Genomic DNA, 13,384 nt, shown 5'->3' with positions numbered 1-13,384 from the left:
AATTTGGTTATTTTATCCGATTTCATCATAAATACATAGCATACATACCAAGTACCGAGTCAGCTATTTAGTTGTATTATATTATTATATCTGTGTATTTATCATATGAAAATATAATATCTCTCATCTATGGCAATTGGCAATCGTGGCAAAGGACGTGGACGGTATTAGCGATTCTAAAATGTCAATAAGCATATTTATCATGAACAAAAAAAATTTTGTGTTCCGTTCGGTTTTATTTTTTGTAAATCACAAAAAAAAATATTTTCAGTTTGGAGCTTTAGCGTTTTCAAGTCGTTGGTGGTGCACTATGTATACGAAGCGGCTTTCACCAGAATAGAGTCGATGTTTACGTAAGTTCGTTTTAATATCCTTTTGGGAGCTTAAATGTACTTTTAGACTTAGATATAATAAATATTTATTGCCACGGACAATGAACTATCCGGGTGCCGTAGACGCATATTTTATTTCCGATCGTGGAATCCATAAAACACGCAAGCTCGGACAAGAAAAATGTGGTTGTCGTCTCGCCACCTGTTCACTGCTATGAATAATAATAAATATCTGTATTATAAAAACACATGTCATTTTTATGTCACACAAAAATCAAAAATAATTTTTATTTTTCATTTCATCGACTCTAAACATTCATGTTTAAATTTAATTTTAAAAATTATTCATAATTTATGCCTAAGCTATTTGAATAAAATCATATAATGGTGTAAAATGTACACAATAGTATTATATGGATTCATAGCAATAAAAGTATTCAACTAATTTAAATACTTTGATCGTTGCATTGTGCGTAGAAACTTATAGTTAAAACTTAAAATACACATAATATTGTACATTCTGAGGAAAATTGTATTCAATTTCCAAGGTTTTTGATAGAAAACATTTTCTATTAGCATTTATATATATCGGGAATGAACTATACAAATTAAAACATTTAAAATACTTTTAAATTGCTTAAAATTATAAAATTTTCAAAATATTTTGACTCATTTTGAACTGTTTACGGACATTTTCAATTTTTAATTATTTTAGTTTTTTTTTACAAATATCAATAAAATTGTATTTGTTGGATCCAAAGCATGAAAAATGAATCCAACGCTCTAGTATATTATAATAATGGAATTTTATAGTCATAATTTTTTTTATAAGCATTTAAATGTCGAAGTTTGACAAAAACCTAAAAATCACGAAAATGTGCCAATTATTTTGAGTTAGAAATTCGTGAAAATTTTACTTTTTAAGTCTAAGATTTGAAAATGTAATATATAATTATAAGAATAATCAAATGTTTGTCTATCTTTATCAAAAAAAATGTCTACCAAAAAGTCAAATTAAATTTTTATGAGCGCCTAAAGTTCAAATTTTTACAAATTTTCTTATTTTGTTATAATTCAAAAACAAACAACTCAAGTTACTTGAAATTTACACCATATATTTATTTTATCAATTCTTAAACTTGATGACATTTTAAAAGTATTTAGATTCGTTTTGAACAATTTACAGAATTGTTCAAGTTTCAAATTTTTTAATTTTTTTTTTTATTAATGTCAATAAATTTTTATTTGTTATGACAAAAAGCATAGAAATTTAATGCAAGGCTCCTGATATATTGTTATAATAGTAGTTGAAAAATACATACGCAAATTTTTTTTTATAAGCATTTAAACTCGCATTTAAAGTTCAAATGTTCAAATGTTCTACAAAAATCTACAAATTATTTAGTAGTTAAAAATTAAAATGTTCAATCTATAAGGTAAAGATTAAAAATTTAAAACAATGTTCCATGTAAGTAGTTAATTCTGTAACCAAAAAATCTAATAACATATTATATAAACACAATTTTTTTTATAGTTATTTTAAGTTAAAATTTGGACGAAATTAGATATTTGAACGAAAAAGAACGATTTTAGTTTTGTGTTATATTTTTAAAATGTTATTTGTTGATACTTGAAACTTCTAATTTATAATATTATTTATATACAAATTATATAATTCAACTTAACGGCTATCGTATTAATAATAATAATATAAATATAATATATAATATCCTTGGCTGAAAAACCATCTGCGCTCAGAATCGTTTTTCGTATAAATTAATATTATATCATTAAATTCAAATTTAATACCATACATTACAGTGACTTACTTGTAACCGACTGTACAGCAGAACGACATCCGCTTACCAGTATTTTAACATAAATATGCTTTGGGCTGGGTACAGATATTTTATTTTTCTAACCGATTTTTCAAAATAGACGTTTCCGTCGTCATGGTTATACTTATTAACAAAAACGTATTTATGATTAATAGAAATATCAAGTATAGTGTGCTATGGTTTCCAACTGATTTTGGGTAACACTTTGTTAATTTACATGGAAACGCAAATCAACAATGATTATTCTAAAAATCAATTAATTACAGCATGTTACTAGACATTTTTCCTCTGCACTATATCTAAAAACATATATTTATTTTAATTCCTCAATTTCCCTTGCAGAGAGAAAATATCTAGTTTCATATGCTACTTTGGAGAGGGCTTATGTGTACATATTTTAGATTCTGAGCGGAGCGAGGGATATAGTGGTTTTTTACAATGGTGTTTATTTTAATTTAATTTTTTATCCTTTATACAAAATTTCTACCAGAAGGAGTGCTTTGATTTCAATATATAGTATCTTATCTTTTAGCAAATTATATCAAGATGGTACTTTGAAGAGGTCATTTTTCGATTTTCTCAATAGTTATTTAATGCCACAGGAAAAACCACCGACAAATTACAAAAAACCGCAAAAAATAGGATTTTAATTTCCAACGCTTTGTTTTTCACTATAGAAACAAATAAAAATAAAAACAAAAATTGTAGTTATTTTTTTGTTATTTATAATGTTAATTCAACTTACAGGCTATAATAAAATATAATAAAAATATAAAATATCCAAACTGACAAACCGTCTCCGCTCAGAATCGTTTTTCGTATATAATGATATGATATCATTGAATTGAAATTTAATACAATCCATTATACAGTGACCCACTTGTAACCTACTGTATCGCAGAGCGATATCCACTTACCCGCTTTTTGTACTGTAATTATAGTGCCTATAGAAAAACTACAAAACGTACGAACTTGAGATTTGGATTAGTGATTCCTCCAATTACCTAAAATGTCCAATAAGAAAAAGATTTTCCGATATTCGCATTTTCAAAAGGTAGTCAAACCGGGGTCTTTGAGGTTCACGGCGAAAATTGTAACTATTGTTTGTTTATAAGTGGTTGGCATTGGTTTCAGATTATAATAGTAACTGTAGAAATTAGTATTGTTATTATATTTTTGTATATAAATGGTTGCCATTGGTTACTCGAGCAGATCAGATACAACTATACAAGCATGCAACAAATTGTCACGCTTATGGCCTCGAACAAATACATAATATACTATATATTAAATCCAAATTTATGTGTGTAGCTTACATACTCAAAATCTACTCAATTGAATTTAACGAAAATCTCAGAGAGGTCAGAAAAGATTAGAGAGTAAGCAGTTTAAATCACGTTAAAAATATTCCAAATGATAAATCCAATCCGTGATTTGCGGTTGCCCGTCTAGGTCGAATTATTTCACAAATATAAACACGCTAAAACCGATTTGTCCGTGAACTGATGTACACTAAAACTGAGATTTACCTACTAAAACCGAGACACACCTATTTAGCGTATATATACTATACAGAATTTGCCACAAAAAAAAAATGCACACAAGCGAAATTAGTCCTTTACATTTACCGTCAATTCTGATAAAGACTACGAAGCAAAATATTTTTATCAAGAGCAAAAATTAATAATATTACGTAAATACTTTTTAATCGATTAATACCCAAAAATGAAGATTTCTATAACAGTGAAGTAAATGCTCTGTAATGACTAATGACATTGTCATGTTAAAAAATAACCCGTGATTAACTCTTATATTGAAAAGTAACCACGGATAAGTTAAAAAAAATTTAAAAAATATATTTTTGAGGTTCACAGCCTATAAATATTTTTATCTTATCAAAAAACACGTGGTTTCTATCACTGGAGAGGCAAAGTAATTATTTTAATATAACAAATCATATTTATAAGTATAATTTTTTAACTACCTACATATTATGTAGTATATGATACATTATATAGATTAGCATGTATAAACGTTTTTCCATTACGTAGGTGTATATTATAATTTGTATGCACGTTGAAATTAATGTTAATATTTTAAGCTCTTTATGCCATGAACCCATTGATGCCGTTCTATAATATAAGGTATTGCATTTTAAGTTAATAACAATAATGTATTATTAAGATATAATACTATAAGCAATATTGTAATAATAATGTATTATGCAAGTATACAAGGTTTTTGTCAAAAGATAGTTTGTTCAATATGGTACATTATTCAAGTATTACTACACAAATACAAATACTATTAATATAAAATAAATTACTAATAGTAAGATAAATTGTCTCCATTTCACGGCGTACAAACAATTCACAACATCATAAGAAATTGAGGATCATGTTATGCCAACCAAAATATTGTACAAAAAAATGTAGATATTTTAACTGTTGATAATTTTTTAGACACTTTCAGATTTTGATTGTTTTCCAACTGCTATTTCTATTATTATGTAATATATATTGTAATGCGGGTATTACCTCAGCAATAATATTATATCTCATCACTTTTTCATTTTATTGATGGTTCACCCTGTCACTAAACAGCCACTAGAGCCGCGCTACAGTGCGCGTATATTACCTCATATTACCATAAAGTACTGCAGAGGGAGGGGTTGTGACCCGTTTGATAAAACACGGCGAGCAAAATATTAATTAGAAGCGGGCGCGAGATGTTGCGACTGCGACTTCGTACGAAGGAGCCTTCGGCGTCGGCGGAGGAAGAAGGATTCGAATTTCATCCCAGGCACGCCGTCGACAGTGGCGGTGGCGGTGGCGTCGGTGCCGATGCGGGCGGGGTGGTGGGACTTTGACGTGCCGGGGCCACCCCGTTCAGCAGTCGACTGGCGGGGTAGTGCACGCGGGGTGTATGTCTTCGGGTTTTGTATTAAGGTATACGAGATTATTCGGAAGGAACAAAGGATCCCTGCGGGTCTACTTTCGAGCCGTCTTAGCGTGCATTATTAAATTGTATGCCGCGTCAAGAGAGCTAAAAGACAGTGGCTCCGGGAAATTCTAATTTAACACGAAACGCCCGGAACACGTCGTCCACTAGAATGGATGGGAGGGGGGTGGCTGCAAAACTCATCCCTCTGTGTGTTTTGTGCTTCGCTTAGGTATATCGTATATACTTATATAGAACTGAGCGAACTCGTGTATATGTGTGTGCGTGCGTGCGTAAATGTGCGCGCGTGTGTGCTTGTGTGCGCGTGTGCGTGCGTGTGGAAATTCTTTGGGCCAATAAGAATGCCGGAGATACTTTGGGAGCTCCACCCTTTCCTTGACAAACACCTTACCGTACCAACCCTCCGGGCTACCGGTGGGGTAGGTTTTAAGAAGAAGCCATCATGGAAAATGCCATCCACTCCTCCACCGTTACCGACCCGCTTTCCGCCCACCACCACAGACACCGTGCGATTTAATTTTCTATACAAAGTTCTGACGACATTTCCGTCAAAGTCTCTTTCTCTCGCAGTTCTCTCTTGCTCTCTCATTCAATTCATCCATCTTTCTCCTACTTATATGTCTCCGTATCGTTTTCTCTCTTTCTACCTCTTTACCACTCTTCCGCACATACGGTATATAACATATAATATATATATATATATTATATATCCTCTTTCCCTTATCAACTTTACCACTCCCGTTGAAATTTTCCCGGGTTTTCAATCGAATGCATTCCAGCGGCAGCAGCTCGGCTGATGAGAGAAGTTATCGCATGAGAAAACTTTCCTATTAAAGTGATGGGCAATGTGCGTGTCTATAGAAGAACTCCTTAAGTTTTAACCAAGATAAATACTTAAGTTCTCGGACTAATGGTTATTGGACGTTTTGAATTGATGTGTAGAGCAAAATACTGAAGAGAGTGAGGAGCGTTTATGTTTTGTACTCAACTTTTTTTTTCCATAACTGTGTCCAAATATAGTATTATTATAGTGAATACATATATAGGTAACTATGATATACGTTTTTAATCTACAAGTCGTTAATACCAGAGTTTTAATACATTTAATATAATCATATATTATATTGTTATGTATACGACTACTTGTATGTACGTTCTGCATGATATCGAAAAATAATACTAATTTTGTGCAATAGTTAGCATAAAACTAATCGCTATATATACAAATTATAGCTGTTACGTTCAAAGAATCAAAATTTTACATAAAATCTACTTTCAATTTATTTTTAGACACTTTTTTCTGTTCTCATCTCTAAAATTGAGGCAGTGCATAGTGCCGTAACTAGCAGTGGTTAGGTTAGGTTAGGTAAGTACCACCCAGGGTGGTAAAGTGAGGCCCCCGAAAGGTTCACAAAACTATGTCGAAGTGAAAGATTCTGAAATTTATTTCACTATTTGTTAGTAAACTGTTAATATAATATTATCCCAATATATATGCCATAATGGCAAGTCTGGGCAAGTTAATGATTTTTTTTTAACTCAGTTAAGTTAAGTTTATATGCAAAAAGTTAAAAGTTAAATGTTAATTTAACTATAGGTTAACTCAGTTAAGTTAAAAATTAATACACACTTTTTTTTAAATTTTTATTAAGTTAAAAAAAAGTTAATTTGTTTATACAACGCTAGCGTACTTAATTTTTTTCCAACCCAAAACTAAGTTATAGGATATAGTGTCAATGCTTCATACAGTATTTCCATATAAGTTAGATTCGAATGATATAAGTGTTTAACTTTAAACAATTTACGATACATATTTTTTGACATGAAAACAAAATACACTGAAATAGTGAAATATTATAAAATTAAAAACAAAATAAATTAACTTAACTTACTTCTTAAAATGAAAAATTAACTCATTAATTTCACGTTAATTAAGAAAGAAATTTTGTAAGTTAACAGTTGTATTACAACATTATGCTTACAATTTTTAAAATCTTTATTTATACGCATAAATTTCAATTTTCATTAAAATTAGAACTTAAAATATCTACAAAATAAGTAATTGCGCACATTTATTGTTATTTTTAGAACTTTGAAAGACAAGCTTATGAATATTATTATATTTTCAAAACTGAGCTTTTTATTTTTGTTTTTTCGACATTTATAAAAAATAAAACGTAAAATAAATCTAGATATTTAAAATTGTAAGTAGAAATTATAATTTGAAGTAATGGTAGAATTATTATTCAAGTTTCTACTATTATATTTTTAAATAGTAATATAATAATAAAAATCGTGTCAGTATCTTTCAATGTTGTCAAAAATTGGATTTCGATCGCTCATTACAATGTTTATGAAATTGCACTTGTAATCTAGAAAATGCTAATATAAGTGAATATTTCAAATTTCTCTACAGTTTTTCTAATTAGTTTAAACAATATTTACTGCTTTAAAAATTGATGACAGAAAGAAAAATACAATGTTATTTTTTAAAAGTTAGGACTATTTGTGCCTCGAAAAATTATCATCGTAAATTACTATTAAAATAAATAAGCTAATAACAATAACAACATGTTATTATAATGCTATTTTATGGTGACCCTTCATAATATTTCGCACCGGGATCCTTAAAACATTTAGTAGCAGTGGTACTGACAATGCAAACATATTTTCTTAACATGGACGATGGACATAAATAAAAGTTATTTGATTGATAAATAGATTTTTTTTTTAAGTTTAACTTTTGGGTAAATAGGTACTATGCATTAATATTTTATATCATAATTTTTTAGAAACAACTGTCGGTTATATAATTTATCTTAAATTAAATATACCTAGGAATCAGTAGTATTCAAATAACAAAAAGTGCATAATCCCTTTAATTTAACATCTGGAATAGAATTATTTAGAAATGTTGAATATACTTTTTAGCAATTAATTTAACCGTGTATTTTATCGTAGCCTAAAATATGTTATTTCGAATGGAACTTGTTTTTAGATTCCAAAGATTTCATACTTTCATAATGTACATTTACTACTCTTCATATAGAGGTAACCCTAAACAGTGTTTACGATGTATATTGAGTCGATGCATGTGACATTGACATATTATTATACATTATCATATAATTATGTCAATTTTATGTTAATTTACCGAGATAAAACTAGAATAATTATTTCACTTATAGGCCTAAGTGATGTTTTTTTTATTGTACGTCTTTACGAGTACCTATAGTACCTACTATTATTGTGTATGTGAACCACCCCGTATAAATAAATGTTCATATAATATTATACATACAGTATACACAGTGTTTCACAGTGTTCGTTCGGGCCAATAACTTTCTCAAAATCAATAAAAATTTAAATTTGTATTTAATTTCGGGACGATTACGAGTCTAAAAAAGCTGATTTATTTAATCAAATGTTCAATTAGGAATTTACATTGAGAACTCGAATGGTTTAATTTATTGTAAAGGTTGGACAGCTAGCCGGATGTATTAATACGTATCCGAGCAGCTACGAGACACCCTGTATGTGTGTACAAATATAATATATACCTACACCGACTACATGATTTTAAAACGAATAAACTAAAATCTCGCGCACACAAATCGGGCCCCGAAAAGCCTTTTTGGTAAATTATTATATACGTAAAACCGTGTGTCGACAACGACGAAACGCATTTAATTGCGCGGGCATTCTTGGCCCGGGAAAACGGCAGTATATAGTGTGTGTGTGTGTGTGTGTGTGTGTGTGTGTGTGTGTGTGTGTATGTGGCTGCTAAGAACGGAAAACGGGTGAAAGGAAAGTACAAATTATGTATAATATATATATATATATAGGTGTACAAGCGCAGAATGAAAGCGCTCATTCTCCTTTCCACCCTTGCATAGTCGTCGACGACGACGACGACAAGACCTTCGCGTGGGCGGCTGTTTTCTCCATTTATGCTCCGATGAATATGTGTTTGTTCGCCCGAGAGGAAACACTCGGCAGTGGGGGTGGGGTTTTATTATTCCCGTAGAACCCCGTGAGCGCATTATCATCGTCGTCGTCGTTTCCCTCTCTAACTCTCTCTGTTTGTGTGTGTGTGCAACTCTGTATCGTTATGTAATATATATACACAATTCGTGTACTGAGTACGTGTGGCGCAGATGATTGTAAGGTGGCAATATTTCATCGTATTTACAGCACACGTTGAAGAGGTGGACGGAAAATCTCCGTAAGAAAACTCTAGAAAATTTGATGATTTCCAAAGACAGTTGGGCGCGAATTGTATTGTGTGTGTGTGTGTGTGTGACACCGTTGTTTTTTTAGTTATTATTTTTAATTTTACCAATTTAAATTTGTACATGTACCTACTATCCACGTGTCCGCTAAAAAATTGAAAGTACGGTTTTTATATTTTAGAAGAAATTAAGCTGAAGTTCCACGTTTTATTTTAGTTCTTCAAAATTCAAGTTAATTGTAATAATTATAAATTATTATAATATTTAGTATACGCTTGAACGTTTTGTGTGGATAATAAACCATTGTCGGTTAAAATAAAAACAATCATCTATCACCAAACGATAAAGGTGCAGTGTAACGGAAAATCGGATAACAGTATATAATATTATGAATATAATATTCCAATGGTCGTAAATGCTGGGGATAAAAATAAAAAAAGGCCATATTTCCGACCTACAATGCTCAGTACGTATGGTCTCGCTGTATATACTACTATTCACAGTGTAGGTACCTAAATAGACATATTTTATAAGAGCCCGGCAACTGATATTCTCGAGTTTATAACTTATACGTATATACAGTCGTATATAGGTATACAAATAGCGTGGTAGCGTTAGGTGGACGAGACTTATAGCTGACTGAGTTTATGATAATATATAAATCATCGTTTCAGCAGCCTCCACCCGGCAATAATAATAATAGTAATAATAATAGTTATTATTATTATTGTTATTATTATTCATCGGCTGACGTGACAGAGATTTATTGTCGACGCCGTGCAACGATTTCGCATCGAACCCTCCATCGCCCCGCGTACAAATCCGTTTGCTATTTCACCACTTCTGTTTCGTTGCCACCGCCTTGATACAATCTTTAAGAAAATCCGTCATCTGTTATCGGCCAAGAAACACGAAAGCCCAACGCAGTTTTCTTGGGAGATTCACCGAGGGGTTATTAATCATAATAATAACTTATCATTATTACAATTAACTTGAATTGGTGGCTGTACTAGAGTATTTATTCACTATGTACACTATATATACTGTACAGATTATATACAACTATTATACAACAATATTCATGATGAAATGCATAATATATTATACTCATAAAAAATTAATATTTTAAAAGTTTACTTATACATATATGGGTAGGTTGTGCTTACACAAATAAGGATTGTTGAAACAATTTTGGTCTTAGTCTATAGTAAGTTGACAATAGCAAATACTATTGATTTATTAACAACCAATAGTAATTTCAAAATTAATTGTAACATAATTATAAGTTTTTAACTACCAAACAATAAATATACTGTATAGTGTAAAATTTGGATAAATATCTTAAAATATAATGTTTTAAAAATTTAAAGTTATCAATGCAGGAGTAGGATGTATTTTGCAGTTATTATAATTATTTTGATGCGAGAATATTTTTTTCGGCATAAATATGTTTTAGGACGGAGTACACAACTGTTAATTCATAAAAACACAAATCAACAATAAAACTAAAAAAATATATAATTAAATTCCTAACAAAATGTAGCATGCTACTAGATATTTTTTCACTGCACTTCTTAACTATACTCAAAAACATATCTATGATTCCTCAATATTTCTTGCGGAGGAACAATATCAAGTAGCATCCAGGTAATCTTAATAATATATACGAACGACATATTTTAACTTAATAATAACTTATTATGAAGAAAAAAAAATGTTGCTTACAATCAAAAAAAAACGTTTAGCATTACCAAAACATCTTCGGCGATCACGTCATGATATTATATTATAATCACACAGGTATACCATCGAAAAGAAATTATCCCTTATACCTACCTATACGTACTCTACGTATATCATAACCGCTGGTCGCCTTAATATTATCGTATAATACACCACGTGCATTAACGCAATTAACCTTTTAACGCGTATTCGAATCCCAACCGGCCGTATCATATTCGCATATCCGTACTCCGCAGTGTATAATATACCTCTCGTCAGCTATAGGTGAGCGGTGCGAGTGTAATGTTACCTGCGTAAGAATATTATTGATTACTTGTAATTCACATCGGCTACAATATTATTATATTCCTGGAACAAACCCTTACATATTATATATTTTAACTATATTATACAGTATAAGTACATATACACACATACACGCACACGACGTCTTATGATTATTAAAACATAATACTATTAATGGGGTCGTATATCATAACATCGTGATCTGGTTTACGCGTGTACCTATATATATGTATATAAACGTAGTTATTTTAATTTATTTTTCCTGTGTGGCGGTCACCCAAATATTATATCGTCCCCGTTCATGCAAAACACACTAAGTCCAAAAATCGGGTTTTCCGGTTTATTGTCATATAAAATTCAGTTTAAAAATATCTACAATATGCTGTATTCAACTAAGTCCCAATATTATTTAAAGATGTTTAATATACAATTCAAAATGTTAACCAAGTCCATTCGATATTTTCCTTAATACGCAGAACACACTAAGTCCACACGTGGACTTAATGCGTTGTGCATGACTGCATGAGTTGATTCATAGAATATAGTTACTAACATGCAAAATTAATTAAGTCCATTTTTAATCTATAAATTATTAATATTATTATTTTTTTTATCATTATTGAGTAGTTAGAATCACGATTTAAAGTATTTAACCGTGGTTAGTGGTTACAATTAAATTGATTATAAATATTTATTATAAATACTTATTTTATATTTATTGAAGTTTATAAATAGTTATTTCTCGCGAAGATTAGAATATTATTTTGATAAGAACTATTAGTTAAATAGTTAAACTACTTAAACTTAAAAATTAAATTTAATAAAAACACTGAGATATGACAAAGAATATCCAAATCATTTGCTATATCGATATGATTATTCTGATGAGTTTTCTAAAATAAACATAAAATTAGTCAAAAGAAGGTCAACTGCACGAACTGAGTTTGTACCTAAAGAAGCTGATCAACTTAAAAAAGCCTATACAAGTATGTTACCAATATCAACAGCTAAGTACAATGATTTGCAAAAGTTATGCAAGCAAAATGTTATTCCTTCTCAATACCATGCTTGGTATGCTTCTCTCCCATCCACATTAAGAGTGTTAGATTTAAATCCTATACTAGAAAGTGATTATGATGAGACTTCAGAATAAAAAATATGTATTATGTATTTCTATTAAGTTTTTTTTTTATTTAAAATCATTCTGTTAATTACATTTTAAAAGTGAAAGTTATTTTAATTTATATTTTATATTTGTTTATGCATTTTATTTTATTTTGAGAATTAAATTTAAATTCAGGACTTGAAAGAAATTCTGATAAGATTTCAGAATAAAAAAGTTATTACATAATATTTTTTTAAAGTTTTTTATTTTATTTTAAAGTATATTGCTTATGTTAATTTCTAAAATGTTATTTTAATTGTTATTCTTTAAAATGTTAAAGCTTATGCATTTTTTATACCTATAAATATCATTATAATATTATGAAAAAATATAAAATGTTTCCTATTGATTATAAAAAAATAAAAAGAATTAAATTGTATTAAAATGAGTTTTTATATTATATTATTTAGATTATGCAGGTCAAAAATTAGATACTTGCAATACACACTAAGTCCATGTAAACTATGCAAAAGTCACTAAGTCCAACTTAGTAAATTGTATTTTAACTATAATAAGAATAATACAATTCACAGTGTAATATTGTTTACAGCCATTTATAAATGACTACTTTACTTAAGAGAAAATCAATTAAAACAAGCAAAAAAAAAATTTGGTTACATAATATTATGGAATTAAAGGTTGGAAAAATTGCAAAAGCTCATACTCAAAAATCATGTTTTTGGACTTGGTGTGTTTTGCATGAACGGGGACGATATTATATAGTTTAATTAATTAATTATTTATCAGTTGTTCAATCCAAACGGTTTGTTAAAAATCTGAGATAGCAGCCAATTTTAGTAAGTTGAACCATATCAAAGGCGAGCGAGA

The sequence above is a fragment of the Metopolophium dirhodum genome, chromosome 3 (assembly GCF_019925205.1).
Source record: "Metopolophium dirhodum isolate CAU chromosome 3, ASM1992520v1, whole genome shotgun sequence".
NCBI classification, from domain to species: domain Eukaryota; kingdom Metazoa; phylum Arthropoda; class Insecta; order Hemiptera; family Aphididae; genus Metopolophium; species Metopolophium dirhodum.
This window is presented reverse-complemented; position numbering follows the sequence as displayed.